The sequence below is a fragment of the Plecotus auritus genome (genome assembly GCF_963455305.1).
Source record: "Plecotus auritus genome assembly, chromosome: 4".
Lineage (NCBI taxonomy): Eukaryota > Metazoa > Chordata > Mammalia > Chiroptera > Vespertilionidae > Plecotus > Plecotus auritus.
In genome coordinates this window covers 155,418,951-155,442,031 of record NC_137775.1, presented here as the reverse complement: position 1 = coordinate 155,442,031, position 23,081 = coordinate 155,418,951, and positions in this window count along the sequence as shown.

Here is a 23,081-nt window from a genome sequence, read left to right as displayed (position 1 = left end):
TTGGTTTCTATTCCAGTCAGCATCTCCGGGCCTATCTCCAAGCCTGATCATAGAGGTAGGGCTGATTAGCAGGGAGAGAGAGAGGCTTGGCTGCTGGTGAAGAAGAGAGAAGCAAGGTCTGATCACCCTGCTTCTCTATCTGGGCCTCACCAGCAGCCGCTGCCAGTGCTGATCAGCCCTACCTCTCTCTCCAAGAGGTCAGCAGTTCAGCCCGCTTGCCTGCTGCATGTGCAGTCTGGCAAATGGTTGAGCCTCCCAGTCGTTGTAGATGTGACGGACCCAAGGTTTTTATATATTAGGATTGTCCATTCCAGGAATATAAACCCATTTCTCATATGGATAAACACGATGTATTCAACAATGTCTTTATACTATTTACCTGAGTCTGTGTTGATTTGCTCTAGTAGAGTTGCCATATCTAACCCAAGAGCTGAAATTGGGTTGAGTTTGATAATTTCCTCTCATCCACAAGAAGCCATCTAATTTTTGTGCAGGAAAGACTTGTGAATTAAATGGGGCTTATATGGAAACTATTACCATCCTTTATATCTTCAAGGGTACCACTAATTCCTGTCACATCTCATCTAGTCCTAGATTATACTATTCTTTTTGTTGTTGTTTTATATTTACTATTTTTGCCAGGGAGGGGCAGTTTTGGAGACTAACTTTTGGCTTTTGCAACAGGCCAAGGAATTAATGATGTAATTCTTCCAACAACCAAGTATGTCCACGCCAATTATACACTAGGCACTGTGGAAATGCTTACCAGATGGAGTGTGAGCTGAGTAAGCTGACAGTGAAGGGAACCTGGGCGGGGACTTCATCTATTTTCACCTGGCCTCCAGGAGCCCTGAATCTCAGGCCATGGCAATGCTTCAGACTGAACAAATCAATTTCAACTTGAATCCTGTATCCAACAGTTGTCAAATGTCTGATATTTCCCTTTTTTACATTGATCACTTATAGAAGAAAACGATCCAAGTTTCCCTTGGGGAAAGACTACTAGAGAAAGTATCGCCACATACACATTCTGTAGTATTAATGGATATTTTTCTTTCTCATAAGGACCCAGATGCCCCTTCTGAGTCTTCAAAATATCTCAGCTCTGGGTACTAGCATGGGATCAAACTTTTTATTGGGATGGATGCCCTAAGTCTTGGATTATGAATCTTTCAATTCTCTTAATTATATAAATTGTGAACTACCCTAATTGGTTATCCATCTGACTTGTACATGGAATCATGTATCCTGGCACATGTAACTCTCCATGTGCCAGGCATTTTTAGCTGCTACTCTGACCATGTTGCTCTCTACAATACTTCTCGCTCCAGACTCTTAAGTACGTGAATTTTCTCATTTTGGTATCCTATTATCTCCATGGCAATCAGAGTGCTCAGTTCTATAACAGAAACACTACTATCAGCTCTGGCCTACAGGAAACAGCTACCACTGAGGTTCTCAATGGGATGCCACTCTCACCAGTGGATTCCTTACTGATGTAGAAAATTCAGTGTTCTCTGGAGAACAGTTGGAAGGTGGTTTTTTTACCCCTATGCATATATAATATGTCCTCTAGAAGGCCATTTCTGTGAGCCATTTGACTCCTTCCTAAACAATCTGCTATGAATATTCTGCAATTTTTACTTCCTTTAGTGTATCTCTTTATTTTTCTAAGCTTCCAGGAATATGTTAACACTGTTTCCCATGGTCCTTGACAGACTATTATTCATCATCATCATATTGATAAACTAGGGGTCCCTCGGCCTGGCCTGTGAGATCGGGCTGAAACCGGCTCTCGGACATCCACCAAAAGGTCCCAGATTGCGAGAGGGCTCAGGGACCCCACTGGTGCACAATCAGGGCTGAGGAGGGACACAGGGTGGTTGGCCAGCTGGGGAGAGACTGTGGGAGGGCTCCAGGGCATGTCCGGCCCATCTCACTCAGTCCTGATCTGCCAGACCCCAGCAGTAAGCTAACCTACAAGTTGGAGCACCTGCCCCCTGGTGGTCAGTGCATGACATAGCGACTGGTCGACGGTCTGCACCCTGGTGGTCAGTGCACATCATAGCGAGTGGTTGAGCAGCCTTAGCATATCATTAGCATATTGTGCTTTGATTGGTTGGACAACCTGGTGACTGGACACTTAGCATATTAGGCTTTTATTATATAGGATTGAGCCTTATCAATTTTATGTTCTAGAATTCTAGATCCATCAACCTCAGCACATAAGGATTGAATGACATATATACTTTGGCAGCTTGTGCTGGTACATGTTAGCTGGATGCTGTGATCTAAATTTTCGTGATCCCCTAAAATTCATATGTTGAAACATAATGTTCATAATGATATTGTTAGGAGGTGGAGTTGTTAGGAAGTGATTAGGTCATAAGGGTGGCAACCTCATGAATGGGATTATTGCTCTTATAAAAAAGACCCCACAGAGCCCCCTAAACCCTTTCTTCCACAATGTGAGGTTATAATTAGAAGGCATCTGTGAACAAGAAAGTGAGGTGTCACCAGACACTGAATCTGTCTGTGCCTTGATCTTGGACTTCCCGGCCTCCAGAACTATGAGAAATAAATTTTGGTTGTTTGTAAACCACCAAATTTATGGTAATTTGTTATAGCATCCCAAGCATACCAACACACTAAGTTCTGCAGCTTCTCTGGTGCATAGGCATTTTCCTTCCCTGGCAGAATCAGCTGAGTTATGTTTTGGCTTGACCCACATTATTGGTCTGGAAGCAAGGAGAGGAGGTGGAGATTGATTCTAAATGACCTACAAGTTAAATTGCTAGGTGTTGTCTTAAAGCCAATGGGGAGCACTCATCCTCAACAGGCCCAAAGTTCAGAGGAAAACTAGTTTAAAGTTTATCAAGTGTATCATCCCAGATGTCTTGACTCCAAATTTTACTTTTTATCCCCAAAGTCCTGACATTGGTGGGGCAGACTTACCATGGTTCAGAATTCACTTTTCACTAAAGTTCCATTACCCTGAGTAAATATATCCTAGGTCTGATTCTGGCTTTTTTTTTTTTTTTTTTTTTTACCTCTGGCTGTCAAAGATGACAGAATTCAGATCACTGAATTCCTAAGCCATCAATTTGTGCCAATCTATCCTTCCTTGTAGTCCCTAGCTTTGGTTGTAATATTTCCTTCCCTCTGCCTTCTTCTCTCAGTATAGGCAAGAATGATCTCAACTGATGCTTACATATGTACTATACTAACTATTAAGGGAAGCTCCTTTCAGAGTATGTGTTTTTATAGCTAGGATCTCCTAAAAAGCAATTGCTTCATTCAAAGTAGATAATCAAGAAGACTCCTTGCTAATAATTATCAAATGGCAATATTTTTATATAATAATCATAAAAAAGCCTTTTCTTCATTTCTAGTATGTATCTGATCAGATTTGTGTTTTATTTTTCAAGACTTTATCCAAGTTAGCTTATATAGCTAATGCTTCATATTGAGAATTCTTGGTGACTTTATTCTAAGTAATAACCAAGAGAAAATGTCCTTTGTCCATACATGATTTATACATTTAAAATCTTACTTAATAGTAGACAAACATGCAAATTGACCGTACCTCCACTATGCCACCAGCCAATCAGGAGTAATATGCAAATTAACCCAACAAAGATGGCGGTTAATTTGCATACACAGGTGTCAAGTGACAGGGGGCAGGACACTTGCATCACCATGGCGACGACACAGGTGTTCTGCCCCACCCCTGGTCTCTCAGGGCCTCTGGGCAGCATGGGAAGGCTGGGCCAGAGCAGAAAGAGGCGTCTCCCAGAGCGGAAAGAGGCGGCTCTTGGAGCCAAAAGAGGCGGCTCTGGGGCCTGAGTGGAAAGGGGCTGGGCCAGAGTGGAAAGGCAGTGCTAACAGCCAGGAAAAGGAAAGCCCATTCTAGCACGAATCTTCGTGAATTGGGCTTCCAGTCCTATCTAATAAAAGAGTAATATGCAAATTAATCACCACTCCGCTACATCCACAAGCCACGCCCACAAGCCACGCCCACAAGCCAATCAGGAGCGAATATGCAAATAAACCCAACCAAGATGGCTATGGCCACAGAGAGTAGGAGGGAGGCTTGGGTTTCCCCAACAATGGAGGAAGCCAAGCTTTCCGCCTGCCCTTGCCGGCCTAGGCCTCCACTCAAGGCTACAAAGTTTCAATGATAGAAGATACATAAACCCAAACAGAAATGGCAGCAGCCATGGAGCTGGAAAGAGCAGGAGGTTAGGGTTGCCCCCAGCGATGGAGGAAGCCAAGCTTCTGCAGCCCTGGCCCGCCCAGGCCTCCACTTAAGGCTACAAAGTTTCAATTATAGAAGATACATAAATCCAAAAAAAATGGCTTCTGCCACGGAGCAAGCAGAAGGCTTGGCTCCACTCCAGGCTACAAAGTTTCAATTTTGGAAGATAAATAGACCCCATATACCAGGGTCTCTGCTTGGGTCACCAGGGGGCGTGGCCAGCCTGCAAACCACCCCAGGCCCCTCGCCCAGGCCGCCCCATGCCCCAAGGGAACCCCCACCCTGATCCGGGACACCCTTCAGGCCAAACCAGCCGGACCCCACCCGTGCACCAGGCCTCTAACCTATCTAATAAAAGAGTAATATGCAGATTGACCATCACTCCAACACACAAGATGGCTGCCATCATGTGGTCAAAGATCCTGCCCCCATGTGGACACAAGATGGCCACCACAAGATGGCCAGCAAGGGAAGGCAGTTGGGAGGGACCAGGTCTCCAAGGAAGGGCAGTTGTGGGCGATCAGGCCAGCAGGGGAGGGCAGTTAGGGGTGACCAAGCTGGCAGAGGAGGGAAGTTGGGGTGACCAGGCCTGCAGGGAAGGGCAATTGGGAGGGACCCATGCCTGCAGGGGAGAGCAGTTGGGAGGGACCAGGCCTGCAGAGGAGAGCAGTTGGGGGAGACCATGGCTGCAGGGGAGGGCAGTTAGGGGTAACCAGGCCTGCAGGGGAGGGCAGTTAAGGGGCAAACAGGCTGGCAGGGGAGCAGTTAGGCATCAATGAGTCTGGCAGGGGAGTGGTTAGGGGGTGATCAGGCTGGCAGGCAGAAGTGGTTAGGGGCAATCAGGAAGGCAAGCAGGCGAGCAGTTGGGAGCCAGCAGTCCTGGATTGTGAGAGGGATGTCCGACTGCCCGTTTAAGCCCAATCCCGGTGGGTCCCAGATTGGAGAGGGTGCAGGCTGGCCTGAGGGACACCCCCCCACCCCGGTGCATGAATTTCGTGCACCGGGCCTCTAGTATCTATATAAAATCCCTCTTTACTTTTTTATTGAATTTATTGGGGTGATGCTGACTAATAATATTAGATAAGTTTCAGGTGTACAGTTATATAATACATCATCTGTATATTGTGCTGCATGTTCACCACCCCAAGCCAACTCTTCCATTGTCATTTATTTGATATATGATGTTATGTTAACATCACATGATGTTATTCAATTATTAAAATACTACAGGCCCGATGCACGAAATTTATGAATGAGGGGGGTGTCCCTCAGCCCGGCCTGTGCCCTCTCGCAATCCGAGACCCTTTGCTCCTAACTGCCTGCCTGCTGGCTCCTAACCACCCACCTGCTCGCTCCTTACTGCTGCTTGCTCCTTACCACTTGGCTCGGTGCTCCTTAGCGCTGCTCTGAGGCAGGAGAGGCTCCCGCCACTGCCACAGCGCTCTCCAGCTGTGAGCCCGGCTTCTGGCTGAACGGCGCTCCCATTGTGGGAGTGCACTGACCACCAAGGGGCAGCTCCTATGTGGAGCGTCTGCCCCTGGTGGTCAGTGCACATCATAGTGACCAGTCGTTCTTGTTCTGTCATAAAGGTCACTTAGGCTTTTATATACTAGTATATAGATTTTTTCTGATTCCAACATATTTGAAAAATATGTAAAAGTTTGTTAGTTTTAAACAGCAACACAAAACTGTGAAGGATGAAAAAAGAGATAATTGGGAAATGTATTGGATACATCTAGTAGCAAAAGAAACTTCACTTACAAATTTTTGATAATATTACTTCTTAGCGGGTGGTAAGGAGCTAGCAGGTGGGCGGTTAGGAGCCAGCAGGCGGGCAGTTAGGAGCAAAGGGTCTCGGATTGTGAGAGGGCGCAGGCTAGGCTGAGGGACACCCCCCTCATTCACAAATTTTGTGCATCAGGCCTATAGTATTTTAATAATTGAATAACATCATGTGATGTTAACATAACATCATATATCAAATAAATGGCGATGGAAGAGTTGGCTTGGGGTGGCTTTACACTTCTTAGTTTATTTTTATGAATCTTTAGAAAAATTCTATTGAATTGAATTTATACAATTTTCTTATTCTTAAACTTTTATAAAGCACCCTCTTATGCATAAGACATTATAAGAAAGTTTAAATTATAAACTTCAAAGGGAGGCCAAGAGGACCTCTCATGCTACTATTCCTCTGATATCACAAGGTTTAGATGTAATTTTATTTGTTTTCTTTATTTTGTTTTTTGTTTGTTTTAACATTTATCTGGTTTCTTGGATCTATGGTTAGGTGTCTGAAATTAATGCAGGGGTATTTTCAGTCCTTATTGTTTCAAATATTTCTTCTGTTCCATTCTCTTTTTCTTCTCTGTTTTGTATTCCCATTATATATATGCTACATCATCTGTAGCTGTCCCACAGACATTGGTTACCATGGTATTTTTTTAATATTTTAATCTTTTTTTTTTCTGTTTTTTTCACTTTGAAGATTTCTATTGATATATCCTCCAGCTCAGCATTTCCTTCTTGAGCCGAATCCAGTATACTAATAAGCCCATCAAAGGCATATTTCATTTTTGTTACAGTCTGTCTGATCACTAGCATTTTTCTTTTTAGGATTTCTATTTCTCTGCTTGCATTGTCTATTGGTTCTTGCTTGCTATCTCCTTTAGGACCCCTACATTAGGAACCCTAGCATATTAATCATAGTTGTTTTAATTTCCCAGATAGATAATTCCAACATTCCTGCAATGTCTGGTTTGATGCTTGCTCTGTCTTCCAACTGTGTTTTTACCTTTCAGTATGCTTTGCAACTTTTTTGTTGATAACATGACACGATGTACTGGGTCAAAAAAACCTCTCTAACTAGGTCTTTAGTAATGTGGTAGTAATGTGAGGGGGAGGGGAAGGAATCTATAGTCCATTGTGTAAATGTACCACGTTTGTTGTTGTTTCTTTATTCATTCATCTACTAATGGGCACTTGGGCTGTTTCCAGATCTTGGCTATTACAAATATCCTGCTATAAACACAGGGGTGCATATATTCTTTCTGATTGGTGTTTCAGGATTCTTAGGATATATTCCCAGAGGAGGGATCATCAGGTCATAAGGCAATTCAATTTTTAATTTTTGAGGAAACTCCATACTCTTCTTCACAGTGGCTGCACCAGTCTGCATTTCCATCAACAGTACATGAGGGTTCCCTTTTCTCCACATCCTCACCAGCATTTGTTGTCTGTTGATTTATTGATGGTAGCTATTCTGACAGATGTGAGGTGATATCTCATTGTGGTTTTAATTTTCATCTCTCTGATGATTAGTGACTGAGTATTTTTTCATATGTCTTTTGGTCATCTATATGTCCTCCTTGAAGAAGTGTCTATTCAAGTCCTTTGTCCATTTTTGAATTAGATTATCTGTCTTCCTGGTGTTGAGCTTTATAAATTCTTTGGAAATATCTTAAAATAATTACTTTGACTAAAACATCTGATACAGAAATCAAATAATTATATTACACATCATTCTCAGAATCAGTAAGTAGTGTGTTCCTAGGCCAGTCTGTTAGAATTACTGTTATACAAACATTGATCTATCCACAATATTTGAAATATAACTTACATTATTTCTTTGCATTACAAGAGAAAAATAGTTGAATTTCCCATTGTATGTTATAGTATATTTTTCTGGTTCAAAGGAAAATTATGCATACGATTTTCCATAAATTTTAATAGCATTATTTGTTTTATTCAGTTTCTAATGATTTCTAATGATTGTATTTATTAATTTTTTTAAAAACTTGTCTTCCCTCTTGTAATAATAGTGGAGGATCAAGGATTATGACAAAAAGCTGGAATAAACATTAATTTTGGCCACCCACACTCCCATAAAATCAAAGCCTGCTTTTCTGCATGTCTGCCTAGTCTGGCTATTTATTTGCAATAATTTAATAGGCCAATGACAAAATAAAAGTAACTTTATTGATTTACATAGATGATAAGCATAAATAAGTGTGAAACAGGACACAAAGCACTTCTGAGTTTTGAAGAGGGATCATCTCATTCTCATGTAATCATTTATAGTTTCAGGGGGTAATTTGAGCCAGTTGCATGGTCTTAAATGGTATTCGGTATTTTGTTTTTGCTTTTGTTTTTATTTAAATCTCTAACACAATGCTCCTTTATGGTGACCATGAGAATGGGCCTCAAAGACCTCCAACTGTGGAAGAATAATTGACCAAGGGCCTGGTATCTGTATTCTGAAATGTGTAATGAGTGTGTATGTGCCCAGGACACACTTCCCATGGGCTACTCCCAGCCCACGACTGAGGCAACAGAATCCTAAGAGAGATCCACTCCCGGAAGACAAGGAACTCCTTGGACCAGAGATTTGGGTCACGGGTTTTCCGACGGCCTTGCTGAAATCTCCTTTGATTGCATAGCATTTTCCTTTATTATCTAATAAGAAACTATTTTTCTTCAATTTAAGATTTTGACCATTCAATATTTACTAATATGGTAAACATATGTGTGTTTTGTTCTGGCACCATATTTTATGTAATGCCTTCTCTTTTTACAATTTTTTTTTCCTGCAATCTTTTATTGTATAATCCCTGTATATGTACATATTCTGAAAATTGAATGGTTTATATATTTATTTAGTAGCTACATTTCAGATATGAGATATAAAGCATTTATATAAATAAATGCCAATTTATATACTATTGATTAAATCTCTATTATGAACAATAAGAACATTATTAATACACTTTACTTTTCCTCCTTCTCTTCCTCCTCTAAACCTTTTAATTTTAGTTAATTGTATTAACTTCTTGGTGGTTACCTTTATAACCTCTTTTTACATGATGTATTATTAATTAACTAATGTTTAATTCTTGCAATAAAACATAAGGAAACAGCTTTCTTATACCACTTCTATTTTCCCTTCTTCCTTTGATTATTAGTATTATTTCTATATAATTAGGGCTTGTAATATATATAGTCTGTTCTATATTGGAATCCTCATTTATGTTGGTCTACTTACTAGAGTGAAAATACGTCAATTCTTGGCTCTCTTCTGTTCATGATGGATTAGTCAGGATTGGTTTTGTACATCTGCCTTAAACAAACAAACAAACAAACAAAAAACCTAAAACAAAACAAAGCAAAATACAAAAAAAAACTTTAAAAAACATGCACATGAAACCAAAACAAAATATATGCTATACCATCACTGCCTTGACACATTGGACAACAGGCAGCACACTGCAGGGATGCCTGAGGGAAGAAAAACAAACAAGGTCAGTCCTCACATTGCCACAGCTCACTCTGGAATTTCAGTCTGCAGCTCAGCAAGGCAGAACCCAAACAATGCCTGGTGAGCTGCCTGAGCTAAAGAGATGAGACAGACTTGAAATTCTGGGAGATCACTGTGGCTAGAACTCGTGGCCTGACGACCAGAGAGAAGAGAGCAACAAGGAAAAGGCAGAGCTGAACTCCCTTTCCTGAGATTAATTTAATATAGAACATCATGCTCCACTGAAGAGTCCTTCAAGCTCATTAATCTGTTGCATAATTTTATTAGAATGTAATATAATAATGATTAAAAATGCCAGAGCATTTTAATCAGACTTAAAATTTCATTTCCTTCCTCTTCTTTATATAATGTTTTGTGTTGTGTGTTTTTTTAACACACAACACAAAACATTATAATAAGACAGCTGTAACCATGGAAAGAGATTGTCTTTTCTGGAAAACAGGTATAAACAAGCCAGCAGTTCGGTCCTGACAGGGAAGGGTAGAGAAAGGAGTATTGTGTTATAAGTGATTCCATCAGGATTAACAGCCTTCTACTCCAGAGCAGGAGATTGTTTGAATTTAGATCACATAAGGAAGTTTGATCAAAACTATGAAGCTAATGAAAAATTGCTTACATATGACAACTTCATTAGCTGTACACAGTTGGGCATCCTCATTTGGACAGAAGAAAGGACTTGAGCATAAAGGAGAGTTCAGGTGGAGGCAAACCACACAGACTTCTCTTAACAAAGCTTGTGTAAAACAACTTTGTGAAAAATTGAATGCTTGAGTTCTTGGTCATATTTAGTTTCTTTTGCACATCATTACAATTCCAAGATGCTTAAATGTTATAATTGATTAAACAGAGATGTTCTCAAAAACAGTTCCAAGCTATTCAGGTAATAATAATAACTAAATACAAATAACTAAATACAAAATATGGAAGAGAGAATATAAAAGAGAGGAGCACAAGAGAGAGAAGACATTATTGGCTGAGGTGAAGTGGGAGAATGCAAAGCAGCACCTATTCTGAGGGATGAGTTAGTCTTCATTGGTAAGTACACAGCCTCTCTTGGTGGCCAAGCCCTGCGGGGTGACAAGTGGGAAGGTCTAGAAGCCCCACACTGGAGAAGGAAGGTGAAGGAAAATAGTGGAGAGTTAAATCTTCCCTGGACAAGAGAGATTTTCCCCACCACCACATGGAGAATCGAAATCTGATAAATTTTGGTGGAGAAGGAAGAATAGGGACAAATTGAGCTTGGGACAATTAAGTTTCTAAAGTGTCACAGAAAAAAAAAAAAAAAAAGGCCAAAACAGACCTTAAATTCACAACTTTTGACTCTTCCAACTATCTTTCCAAAGTATCACGCTCTTCTTTTAAATACCAAACTGTATTTATATTTGATAGTTTAAAAAAACAACAAAGAATTTGTATGCATATATGGATAACCCATGGACACAGACAATAATGTGGTGAAGGCCTAAGGTGGCGGGGTTGGGAGGGTGGGAGGGCGGGGGCAGGCTGGAAGGAGTCAATGGGGGACATATGTAATACTTTCAACAATAAAGATTTAACAAACAAAACAACAAAAGAGCATTTACTATGCTGCATATTTAACACTTTTATATAAGTAATATAATTCAAATATTCCCTTCCTTTCTTCTTTCCTTTTTCTCTCGCTGCCTTCTTTCTGTCCTGGGATTTAAGTGAAAAAGTAGAATATATTTTCTGAGTGCTTTCCCTAATCTTGCTTCTGGTCTTTCCATGCCATAATCACAATGTTTATTACTGATAATAAAAATGTTAGTTTCATGGATTGTGCCAGTTCTATACTTTCTGGCAAAATTCAAAAATATCTTTATGATTTCATGTATGTTTCCTACTCTTTCCTCCAGTGTTAATGATGTAAATAGCCTTCTTTCTCACAAACACAATTTTCTTAAGAGTCACTTATTTCCTTAGGCAATTCTAAATAAACTTATTTCAACTTAATTATACTATCATTTCTGATGCCCTCTTGTGTAAAATTTCCCCCATTATTACCTCTCACATCCAGCATATTTTTTCTGACTATTGATACCCCATCCTGATTCAGATCTTAGAACTTACTTTTTATATCCCTCTCTGCATCCAGAAATACTACCACCATAATAATACAAATACATGTAATCAGTTGTCCCACCTGAAAACTGTGATGAGCACCTATATTCACATAAAAGTGAACTCTGGTTTGATATTTAGGACTCTGCATATGGACCCTGTCAGTTTTTTTCTATTACCCCCCTCCCCCCACACACACACACACACACACATTCTGGCACCAAGATCATGCTTCTGTTTCCCTGAATTACTTTCTAAAATCATACTATATGTATACATCTCTCCATATCTGCTTAATCAATTCTCTTTACTTGGCATGTTTTCTTCTATTCATTGCCTCTGAGACTACTGTTGGTTCTCTAAAAATATATAAAGCATTTAATATTAGAATCCTTTTCCATTTGTTGAGCTATTTTTTTTAACTGGAGAGCATGAATTAAAGTGTAATAAAAAGAGCAAAGTATATATTGGCTTAGGAAAGAAAAGTGTTTATGTATCTGTATAACCTTCTATCACAGTATATAATCTTGATTTATTTATTAAAATTGCTATTTTATATTTGAGGATACTGATAGAGTGCCAACTTTCTTGATTTACTCTGTTTATTTACATTAAAATATTTTAAATATCTAAATTAAGCTTATATACTAACTTGCTAGTAAACTTACCATGACACATTCAATAAGACACTTATTTCCTCCAAAGACTGGAATTTCACATTTATAGTACAGTATTTATAAAAAACAACATGCAATAATAAGATGCAGCAGCAGGCGGAGCTCTAGGATAAATTAGGACTTACTCCTCTAGTTTTTTATTGATGAATGTGAAATAACTGAGAATTCCAGATATACCTATAGGCACTTATTTTTATTATTACCTGACAATTCTCTTTTCATAAGTATATTATCCATTCATTATAGGATTCTGGCATTTTCAAAATGATTGGATGAGTTATATTTATCCAATATTTAAGAAAATAATGACATGGTATTGATATTATTATTATATTTCAATATTTATGCTTTAATAATGTTAGTACTTTATACTGTATATTTTTAAAATAAGTATTTAAATACATCCAATAATTGTTTTACCTTTAAAATTTCCTTTTTAAAGCTACCCCTAATAGGTACCTGAATAGGGATCCCTCAAGAAAAAGTCAATCTATACATTATGAAAATCATATCCTCAGTTCACATCTCATCTCTAACAATTATGTCTTGAATAATTTCATCTCATCTTCATTAAGCCTTCTTTGACTTACCCCTGTGCAGGCAAAATCAGTTAGTTTTTCTAAGTGCTCTAGTATCATCAACTCTAGCAATTTAATTGCAAATAATATTTTTTCTATTCCCCCACTCGATTATGAACTCTATATCCACACCACCCAGCACAGAGCCTGGCATGTGATGAGTACTCTGTAAACATCCACTTTACTGAATGACAGGAGATGTGCATTTGGAGCATAAGAAAGAACAGTGAGAGAAACGGGGACTCTGGATAAAGCAAGGCACATACAAGGAAAATAAGTGATGAAGAAGGAATGGTGGCAGATTTGCAAGTGCTTCACTGAAACCAAGAAGTGGCACAATTGTCTTTGCTAAATAGAACAGGACTGGCATCTTGGAGTAACTCCAGACCAGTTTTGAGGCCATAATAATACTTTGAAGAGATACATTTATGACAACCAATATCAAAGGCCAGGCAGTTCACTTAAACAGGTGAAACAGGGCCAGTCAGAACTGTGGAAAATTGAGAGCTGTACCTAAAGTAGGTATCATTTGCTCAGATTCTGAAGCTAATTGTTATGTGGACATGTGGACTAAATATTCTAGATTTTTAAATCCTATACAAGAAGCCAAAACCAAATCTCATCATTTTAGGAATTATTAATTAAATTTATAATTTTAAGTCAATATCTGGTTTTAAAAAATTATGTCTGTGCATTTGATCTATCCCAAAAACAATCCGTTTGCCTTTGCTTGACTCAATAGGGCAATAGTAGCAATGATAAAGAGGGAGTGGCAGATTCCAGGAACAACTGGGAAGCACACTGGATAGGAATTAATAACTATGGTACACACACACACACGGGAATATACATTTATAGGTACAGATATACAATATTTAGATGCTATTATTTATACGAGCTATGGAAATTTTTCCTGTTCTGTTGTTCCGTCTTTATTATCTAATTTGTTTTAAGTCATATGTTAACAGAAAATGCTACAAAAGTTTCCTTTTAAAATTTTCAGTTTCTATTTTAATTTATTCACTCTCTATATATGCTATTTTATCACAAAATTTACATATGCTCCTTGAACATCTAATGATATATAAGGAAAATCCCTCCCCTACCTGATATTATTCCACAGAAACAACTACAATTCTTGATTTATCTTCTTTCAAACCCTTTTATAAATGTACAACTCTTTAAATATAAAAAATGTATATATTACAATGTTTTATGCATACCTTGATTCATTTTTATAAAAATACATTGTGTGTGCATATATGTATTTTATAGCAGTATATTATAATACAGTTCTGTAATTTATTTTTTATTATGGATATGCCTCCACTTCATATGTATTTTAACTTATCTAAAATGAAATATACATAATCTGAAATAAAAAATAGGAGAAATTATAAAATCTGTATAGATATTTCTGTTCAATAAGCAGAATATCTCTGAATCAGTATAGACAAAGTTTTCCTTTCATTTCCTTTGTACCCTCTGTTGGTCTCAGTTCCTAAGACTACTCAGAGCCTTTTCAAATGTGAGCTCTTGTAGCATTAAATTTGATTGAGTATTTGAAAAATGTATGTTTTGTAAAACATCTTCGTTACACAGTAATTAACTAATTTACCCAGGGCCATTGTCTCCAATGTGACAACTTACTGAGATAGTTTTAAGTATAATTTTGATTACAAGTAAATTTAGAATCTTTAGAACCAAATTCCCTGATAAGGCATGACTCTACTATATGTTTCTATCTGATTTTTAAAATTAATTTTATTGGGGTGACATCTATAATAATAAAAGTGTAATATGCTAATTAGACAGGACATCCTTCTGGATGAAGCCGGGGCTGTGAGGAAAGCCCGGTCCCAGGGGCCAGAGGAAAGCTGGGCCGGCAGCTGGGGGAAGGAAGGCCTCCTCTTGGACGAATTTCATGTATTGGGCCTCTAGTTAGTCAATAAGATTATATAAATTTCAAGTGTACATTTCTATGATACATGATCTGTATATTGCATTGTGTGCCCACCACGCAAAGTCAAATCATCTTCTGTCACCATATATTTGACCCCCTTTACTCATTACTACTCTCTCACCCTCCTTCTCTCTAGTAATCACCATACCGTTGTCTGTATCTATGAGTTTTTTGTTTTTTGTATTTGTTTACCAGTATTTGTTGCTTTCAGTTTTATATCCCACATATGAGTGAAATCATATGGGTCCTTAACTTTTTCTGCCTGACTTATTTCGCTTAGCATAATATTCTCAAAGCCCATCCATGTTGTCACAAATGGTAATATTTCTTCTTTTCTTTTCTTATAGCTGAGTAGTATTCCATTGTATATATGAACCACATCTTCTTTAAGCAATCATCTTTTAAAGGGCACTTTGACCTGATTATTTTTATCAGTAAAGTAGTAGTCTATTTCACTGGTATGTAATGATGCATTTGCTGATTCTATATAGGTACACATTTATTCGGCGGGGGGGGGGGGGGGGGGAGGAGTTAGTGCCTTCCATTTTTGTTATATTTCAGCACTATATTACCTATTTTAAGTGCTTCTTCAAGGTAAATTTTACTATGAATTTGCAAAACACAGATTAGTTTTGTTCAAATCTTGAATGAAAGTGAATTAAAATTGATAATACAATTGTATTACTGTTTATTGAGTTTCTCCTTTATGCCAAGCATTATTGGCCATAACTCTCTAAGGTAGACACTATATGGTTATTATATGTATTATACAAACAAGAACATGGTGATGCAGGACAGTTAACTAATATTACCTAAGTTATACAGGCAGTGGGCATTAGGGATAAGATCAAAAGTAGACTTTGAAGCCCCTAACCTAAACTGTACCACCTTCTTGCCAAGACCGGTTTGGCTCAGTGGATAGAGCGTCAGCCTGCGGACTGAAAGGTCCCAGGTTCAATTCCAGTCAAGGGCATGTAACTTGGTTGCGGGCACATCCCCAGTAGGAGGTGTGCAAGAGGCAGCTGATCGATGTTTCTCTCTCATCGATGTTTCTAACTCTCTATCCCTCTTCCTTCCTCTCTGTAGAAAATCAATAAAATATATTAATAAAAATAAAATAAACTGTACCACCTTCTGAATTTTTATTTTATATACATTGTATCTTGATTTCAATTTTGGGAAAATTTATGTCTTTACAATATTAAATCTTCCCAAGCAGGAAAACATTAGCTATTGTCTCTTCTCATTTTCAAATATTAATAATAATAATAATAAATGTAATATCTCACATTAAGGTATTATAATTTTATAAATATACAGATGCATTTATTCACCATTTAGATACGTTTTTATTTATCATCATTTTCCACATTATTTCATAAGTCTATTCATCAGTATACTTACTTACCAACTTTTTCATCAAGTACAGACCAGTTTAAGAAATAAAGCACTTTAACTGCAGGGCAGTGAGTTTAGCCTGTATAAAAATAAAGCTAAGCTTCACTCTAGAAAATCCTAAAAGTAAAGATGGGTTTAAAATTCAAATGGGCAAAACAAATAAATGACTGCAATTTTAAATATTGCTGAATATCCATATTTAATAGATTGATCTAATTTAAACATTTTTATCAAAGTAGGGTAAAGCATTCTAAATAACTCAGATCCTAATTAGATACCACTGACTTTCATCCTAGGATACTGTCAAATACATGAAAGTTAAGGAAAATTCTCTCACCTCAAAAAGAAACAAAGACCCTAATAATTTCGAGGACCACTAGGGGGCATGTTCTGCTTTTTTATCAGAGAGATTTTACTTAAGTTTTTTCCTTTTCATTTTGAAACAGCCCTGGTTAATAGGTGAAGAATTGTAAATCAATAATAATTACAAATATAGCTAAAATGTTTAGTTTTATAAGAGCAATGCATGCTTTTTATAGAAAATTTAATAGACTGGAAAAACATAAAGTGACAAAAATCCAAAAGCAATTTTTATTAATACTTGGCAATTTTGTCAGTCACATATAAAATTATTTTCATATTACACATATATTTTTGCAATATGAATGATTTTCAGTTTGCTTTCATACACTTAAGTATATATCCTAAGTATTCCCATGGCATTACATTATTTGGTTAAATGCAATTTCTTTCTTTCTTCTTTTTTTTTGTTTAAAGTATTACATATGTCTCCTCTTTCTCTGATTGACACCCCACCAGCCACTCCCACCGCCCAGGACAAGCCCCTACCGCCCCAGTGTCCATGTCCATTGGTTATGCTAATATGCATGCATACAAGTTCTTTGGTTGATCTCTTATATCCCCCTTCCCTCCACCTCCCCCGCCCCTGCCTTCTCTCTGAGGTTGGATGGTCTGTATCCTATAGCTATAGTTTTGTGGTGCTTAAACATCCCTTTATTATTAGATATTTAGGCTGCCTCTGATTTTCCATTAATATAAAACATATCCTGAAAAGTATATCAGTAAAAGCATAACTGCAGGCTGACCTGGATTCATGTCTCAACTATGTCATTTACTAATACAAATATGGGGTTAATTATTAAAACCTTTAACTCCAGTGTTTTTCCCACTTATTTAAAATGGATGACAGTAAATAGTACATACATGGCAATTGTTAAGACTAATTGACTTAAAACACATAGAAAAGAAAAACCTCAGCATATAGGAAGTACTAAATACATACTAGGAATTATAATGTATTTATTGTCAACATTTTTTAACATGAATCTGCATTTCAGATTATTTGTCTAAAAAAATTTCTGGAAATAGATTTTCTCATTCAAAAGTGATTCTCCCAAATTGCTTTCCAAAATAGCTGAGCTACTTTATAATCTAAAGATATTATTAAATGTTAAGTTCATTCATTAATACAAAAATAGTAACTAACTCATTCAGAGAATAACAAGGTTTTGAGAGACACAGGAATTCACATTTGTGTTTAGATATAAAAACAAAAAGTGTACATCAGAAAGCATTGTGTGTATCTGACTTTGATTTTGTCTTTTTTCAAATCAGACAAGCTGAGTTTCCCAAGGCCTAACAAGCGTTTTATAAGTATACTAGAGGCCCAGTGCATGAATTCGTGCACATTGAAAGGAAATTAATTAGAAGAAATATTTTAATATCGCTATTTGCCCTTTCTCTATAATAAAAGTGTCAAGCAATTCACGATCAAGAATGACAGATTGAAACACACACGTGCAATTGGCGCCAGCGAGAGCATTATATGTATCACACATGCAGGAGTCAACTTAGCCTTTTATATATATATAGAATAAATTTGCTTAATTAGACAAGCTTTCTGATTTAGCTAGACTTTTTCCAGCCCAGTGAAGCACCCCAACTTCTCTTTCAGGTAATTGTCAGCAACACAGCAGTAAATATCTACACGAAGCTGATTATTATTGTAGATCACGCAGGGAGAACAAAGGGTAAAATATTTAACTGCAGCAATATTTGTCTATATTCTGTGCAGTGAGAAGACCTGAAGTCATTTTCAAGGTCCACCATTTCTTATTTCTTTTCAGTCAGGTCAAGTTTCTAAGCCTTCTAAATCTCCGTTTTCCAGCTAATGAAAAGGAAATAGGATTCCACTGATTCTCCTATCTACCTACTCCAGGACTTCTGTGAGGATCAAATGAGATGAGGCATGGGAAAATGCTTCACAGACACTTGGTTAAAGTGTAAAGTGTTTCCACCTGGCTCTCAAGCAAATTGTGTTCCTGGGCTGAAGAAACTCCAAGGAGTCTAGTCGCTAGGAAAGGAAGCCGGGCATTGCTAAATGACATCATTACATGGCGCCCACAGCGACCCTTTCCAGGCTGGGCTGGGCTGTGGCCTGCATTTTGCGCCATGGGGTCTTGGCAGCATCAGCTGCAATTTGGTGAGCTGTTGCTCCAGGGTGGTGGCAGGGCCTGTGTCCCACTTGGGGGAAGCCGAATCTTGCTTTGTGGGCACCAGGTCTGCGGTGCTGTTTCTCTGTAAATGGCCAGTGCACGTCACGGCAGCTCCTGCATTGGGTGTCTGCCCCCTGGTGGTCAGTGCATGTCAATAGCGACCAGTTGGACGGACACTTAGCATATTAGCCTTTTATATATATAGATACATATGTCATATTTTCTTGAGTAGGGGGAACAATAGTCCTTGTAAATCTCAGGAAACTGTGCCTCCAGAAAAGTAAAGAACCACAGGTCTAAGCATAACCCTCTTAAAATATGTGACCTGCTGATCTGCTTGAAGAACTTTAAATGTGTCTTTGTTTTTCGGGGCCAGGTATGTTAATCAGTGTAAATATATGGTATTAACTTTTATCCTATTTCTTTTGGTTTATAATGTCTATAACCTTTCTAAAAACTAAAAGTAAAGAGTTAAAGCATCTACTAAGTATTATGTTATATAATGTCTATGTTATTATTTTGAAACTTATGTTAAATATAACTAATTGGAGCCTTTAAAGTAAGTTCCAGCTACCTACATTTGTTGTAATGCATTTAATTAATAAATGTACTAAAATTTTTTATTTATTGGATTTGGAAGCATGTACAAATTTGGGGGGGCCTTTTGACTAATTACATCTAACTAGAAGACGTTGAAATATAGAGCACAACACAATTTACCTTTATCTTTCCCTTTTTTTTTTGGGGGGGGGTCTGCCAAGTACATACCTTCAAAGAGCTGATCAAGAACCAATTTCTTTTAGATGCAAATGTATTTATTATTCTATTTATCTATGCATCCATATGTTCAGAAAGCAGAAAGTTTTGAAATTTAAATGTATTTTTAGTACTTAGAAAACTAACAGTAAACTAGTGACCAAATCAATAAAAACAAATCAACCAAATGAAGTTAATCTCACCTTTGGGTCAGGATAAAAACAATCATGCCCTGGCCAAGTGGCTCAGTTGGTTGGAGCATCATCCCTTACATCAAAAGGATACGGGTTCCATTCTATGAAACATACCTCGTTTGTGGGTTTGATCCCTGGTCGAAGTTCATACAGGTGGCAACCGATGTTTCTCTCCATTCTTCTCCCTTTAAAATCAATAAAAAATATCCTTGGGTGAAGATAAAATAAATCGTCAAATAGGAGAGCTTTTAATTATTTATATAAAACTCTTATGAGGTTTAATCATTTTCTAGAGAAAGATATAGTTTCCTTAAAATGGTTTTCCTTAACTTTCATTCTCCCAGGGGCTTTCTGGATTTTAGATAAGAATGTCAGCTATGCTAATGTGAAAGCTGCTTATGAAAGGATCAGATTAAAGGTCTGACATACAAATAACTATTGAAAAGTAAATTGACGAACACTTACCCTACTTATCTGTTTCAACTTTGAGTTGGGCATAGACATCATTGGTAAGAGAAAGTGGACTCTTATCTATTCAATTTAGAATTCTTATTGAATTTGATAACTTGTTTCCAACCTTATTTAGTTGATATTATAAAGATAAGGTCCAAGGGAAAAGATTGTAAGTGGAAAGAAAGCATGCCAATAAGGAGATCCGTCTTATGTAAAGTTAGACTGAGAGACCATCCACAGGTCCCAAGTCTGTCTGTTATCAATTTGAAAGAAAAAAATCATAAAATAATAAAATCAAAGGCATTTTCGTGAAATTTGTAACAAGTTGCTTATTTTTAAATCTCCTCCACCAAGCCAAGAATTTGGAGCCAATACTGTGACTCAATAGGTAATGACTCAGCAGTGAACTTTAGATTAGAAATGTAAATTATTTGGAATGTTAAAGAATGAAAAAATGTTCTGCCTTAACTTATCTGATCGGATATATTTAATTTAAATAAAAATGGGCTATCATAATACTAGTGACTGTTTCCAGTGTTCTGTCTCAGATCCCTTGTAGTTCCTTCCATTCATAACTGAAGAAAGTGTCTTGTGAAAGGTGTTTCCTGCCCTTTCAACAATATCCAGGGTATCTCCTTGGAGATGAACCCAAGTAAAAGCGAAAGACTTCTACTCAGGATTTCCCCATTACTTCCCCTGCCTTAAAAGACACACTCTCTCTCTTTCTCTCTTGTTATTCTTTTACTAATGAACTGAGGTTACCACAGGGTTTTGGAAATGAATCACCTACATGTAAGCCCTTACTTGCCCAAATGATATTATTAACCTAACCTTATAATAGCCTTATCGTAGTCCTACTCTCTAAGCCCTTTATGCATAAGAACCACAATTATCTTGTTTATTTACTTGTTTACTGCTAGGCATTCTCAACAAATATTTGTTCAGTGAATCAATAAAGGTTCACAAATATAAAATACACTAGGGGCCCATTGCACGAAGAGATTCGTACAATAGGCCTTCCTTCCCTTGGCTTCCAGCACCGGTTTTCCTCTGGCACCCGGGACCCAGGCTTTGGCTCCGGTCGGAGTCTGCCTTCTTCGTCTTTGCTGCAGACTCCGGAGTCTGCAGCCTTGTCTTCACTGAGGCTCTCTGCTCCTGTAGATCCCTTTGCTCCCCACCCTCCCTCTCATAGCAGGCGTCCTGCCCCGCCTGGCTACTCCGCACCTGGAGCAGCTGGGCAGCCACTATCTTTGGCCTTCTAATTTGCATACTCACTCTGTTTGGCTGTGGGCATAGCAGAGGTATTGTCAATTTGCATGTTTGTCTATTATTAGGTAAGATAGACCCTGCCCAAATTGAGTAATCACATTTGTTCCTTAATTTTAATTGATTAGAAACTAGTAACCACATTCCCTTACTAAATTATTTCTATAAAACATCCTGGTATAGTTTCATATCTTCATATTATGATAGCTGTGTAAATTTTTCCCCTTTCCACTTGGTCCTGGAAAATATTCTTTTAAGTTAGTTGGAGCATCCTCCTGTATCCAAAATGTCTTGGGTTCTATCCCTGGATAGGGCACATACCCAGGTTGTGGGTTCCATCCTGAACTGGGGAGGTAACTGGGGAGGCAACTGATCTATGTTTCTCTCTCACATTAAAGTTTCTCCACTCTCTGTTTTTCTCTCTCTAAAAATCAATAAACATATCCTTGAGTAAGGATAAAAAAGAATATAAATTTTCAACTTAATTTTCTCTCTTTAATCTCTTGATTAAAACTCCTATACACACACAACACACACACAATTTTAATCATGGCTGTGAACATTTGCATACATTTAACATAATGCTTTCCTATCAATATGAACTCCCTTAGGATATCTCCAGAGATCCAGAGAGACCTGAGGAGATCTAATACTTCCTAAAGGGATAGCCAGGGACTGGGAGAACATAAATTCTTTCCTGAAGAGGAAATAGAAGAATTGTAAATCACAAATTTTGGGTATCTGAGGAAGGGTGATATTCAAACTGAGACAATTCTTACCTTTGGAGTTTTATGGGATGGTGAAGCATTAGTGGATAAGGTTAGGATACACTATAGCATAAATAAAGCTCATGAATACAGGGATGAACCTGGGCAAGGCTTGGAACATGAATACTAAGCCACATTTACTTAAGTAATTTAAAATATTAAGTGCAGCCATAACAATAATTATAATTTAAATAATTTTCAGCCTTTTATTTTGTAGGGGAGCAAAACTAAATATGAAGTGTTCAGTTGCTAAGAGAATTCTAAGGCCCTTCAGAATTACTCAGGATTAGAATTATACCAGAGTCTAAAACATAGAGTATTCAAAATATTATCCTCTCCTTTTAATTCAATTCAACATGTAAACATATAGGAGGCATTCTAAGTAAGATGTAAATTTCAATGATACAAAAATATTTTTAATATCTGCAAAAAGCCGCTGTGTCTACAGTTTACTTTATTAGTCATGGTTGTATGTCAGGGTCCAATTCTATGTTTAAAATGTGCTTTCTAGTTGTAGATGTCAGAGACATTTATTTTCTGTACAGAGGCCAGATCTACTGTTTTATTGGAACAATCTTGAGTTTCACTTGATTCCCCTTCATTATTGTCACAAAATCACCATTAAGTCACAATGTACTCCCCCACATTCCAGTAAGAATTAGCCCAAGTAAAGAAGTTTTGTTTTGTTTCCCCCCACTACTTTGTGGATTAATCATTGTGTAGCTGAGAAAAATGTCACTCTGCATGCCATTCATTATAAATGTCATACTAAGAGACTTTAAGTTATGATTTCCCCCCAGGTATTTTGTTTTTAGTCTTTAAATTAACATCTTAATAAATTATTTTATATTTATATGTA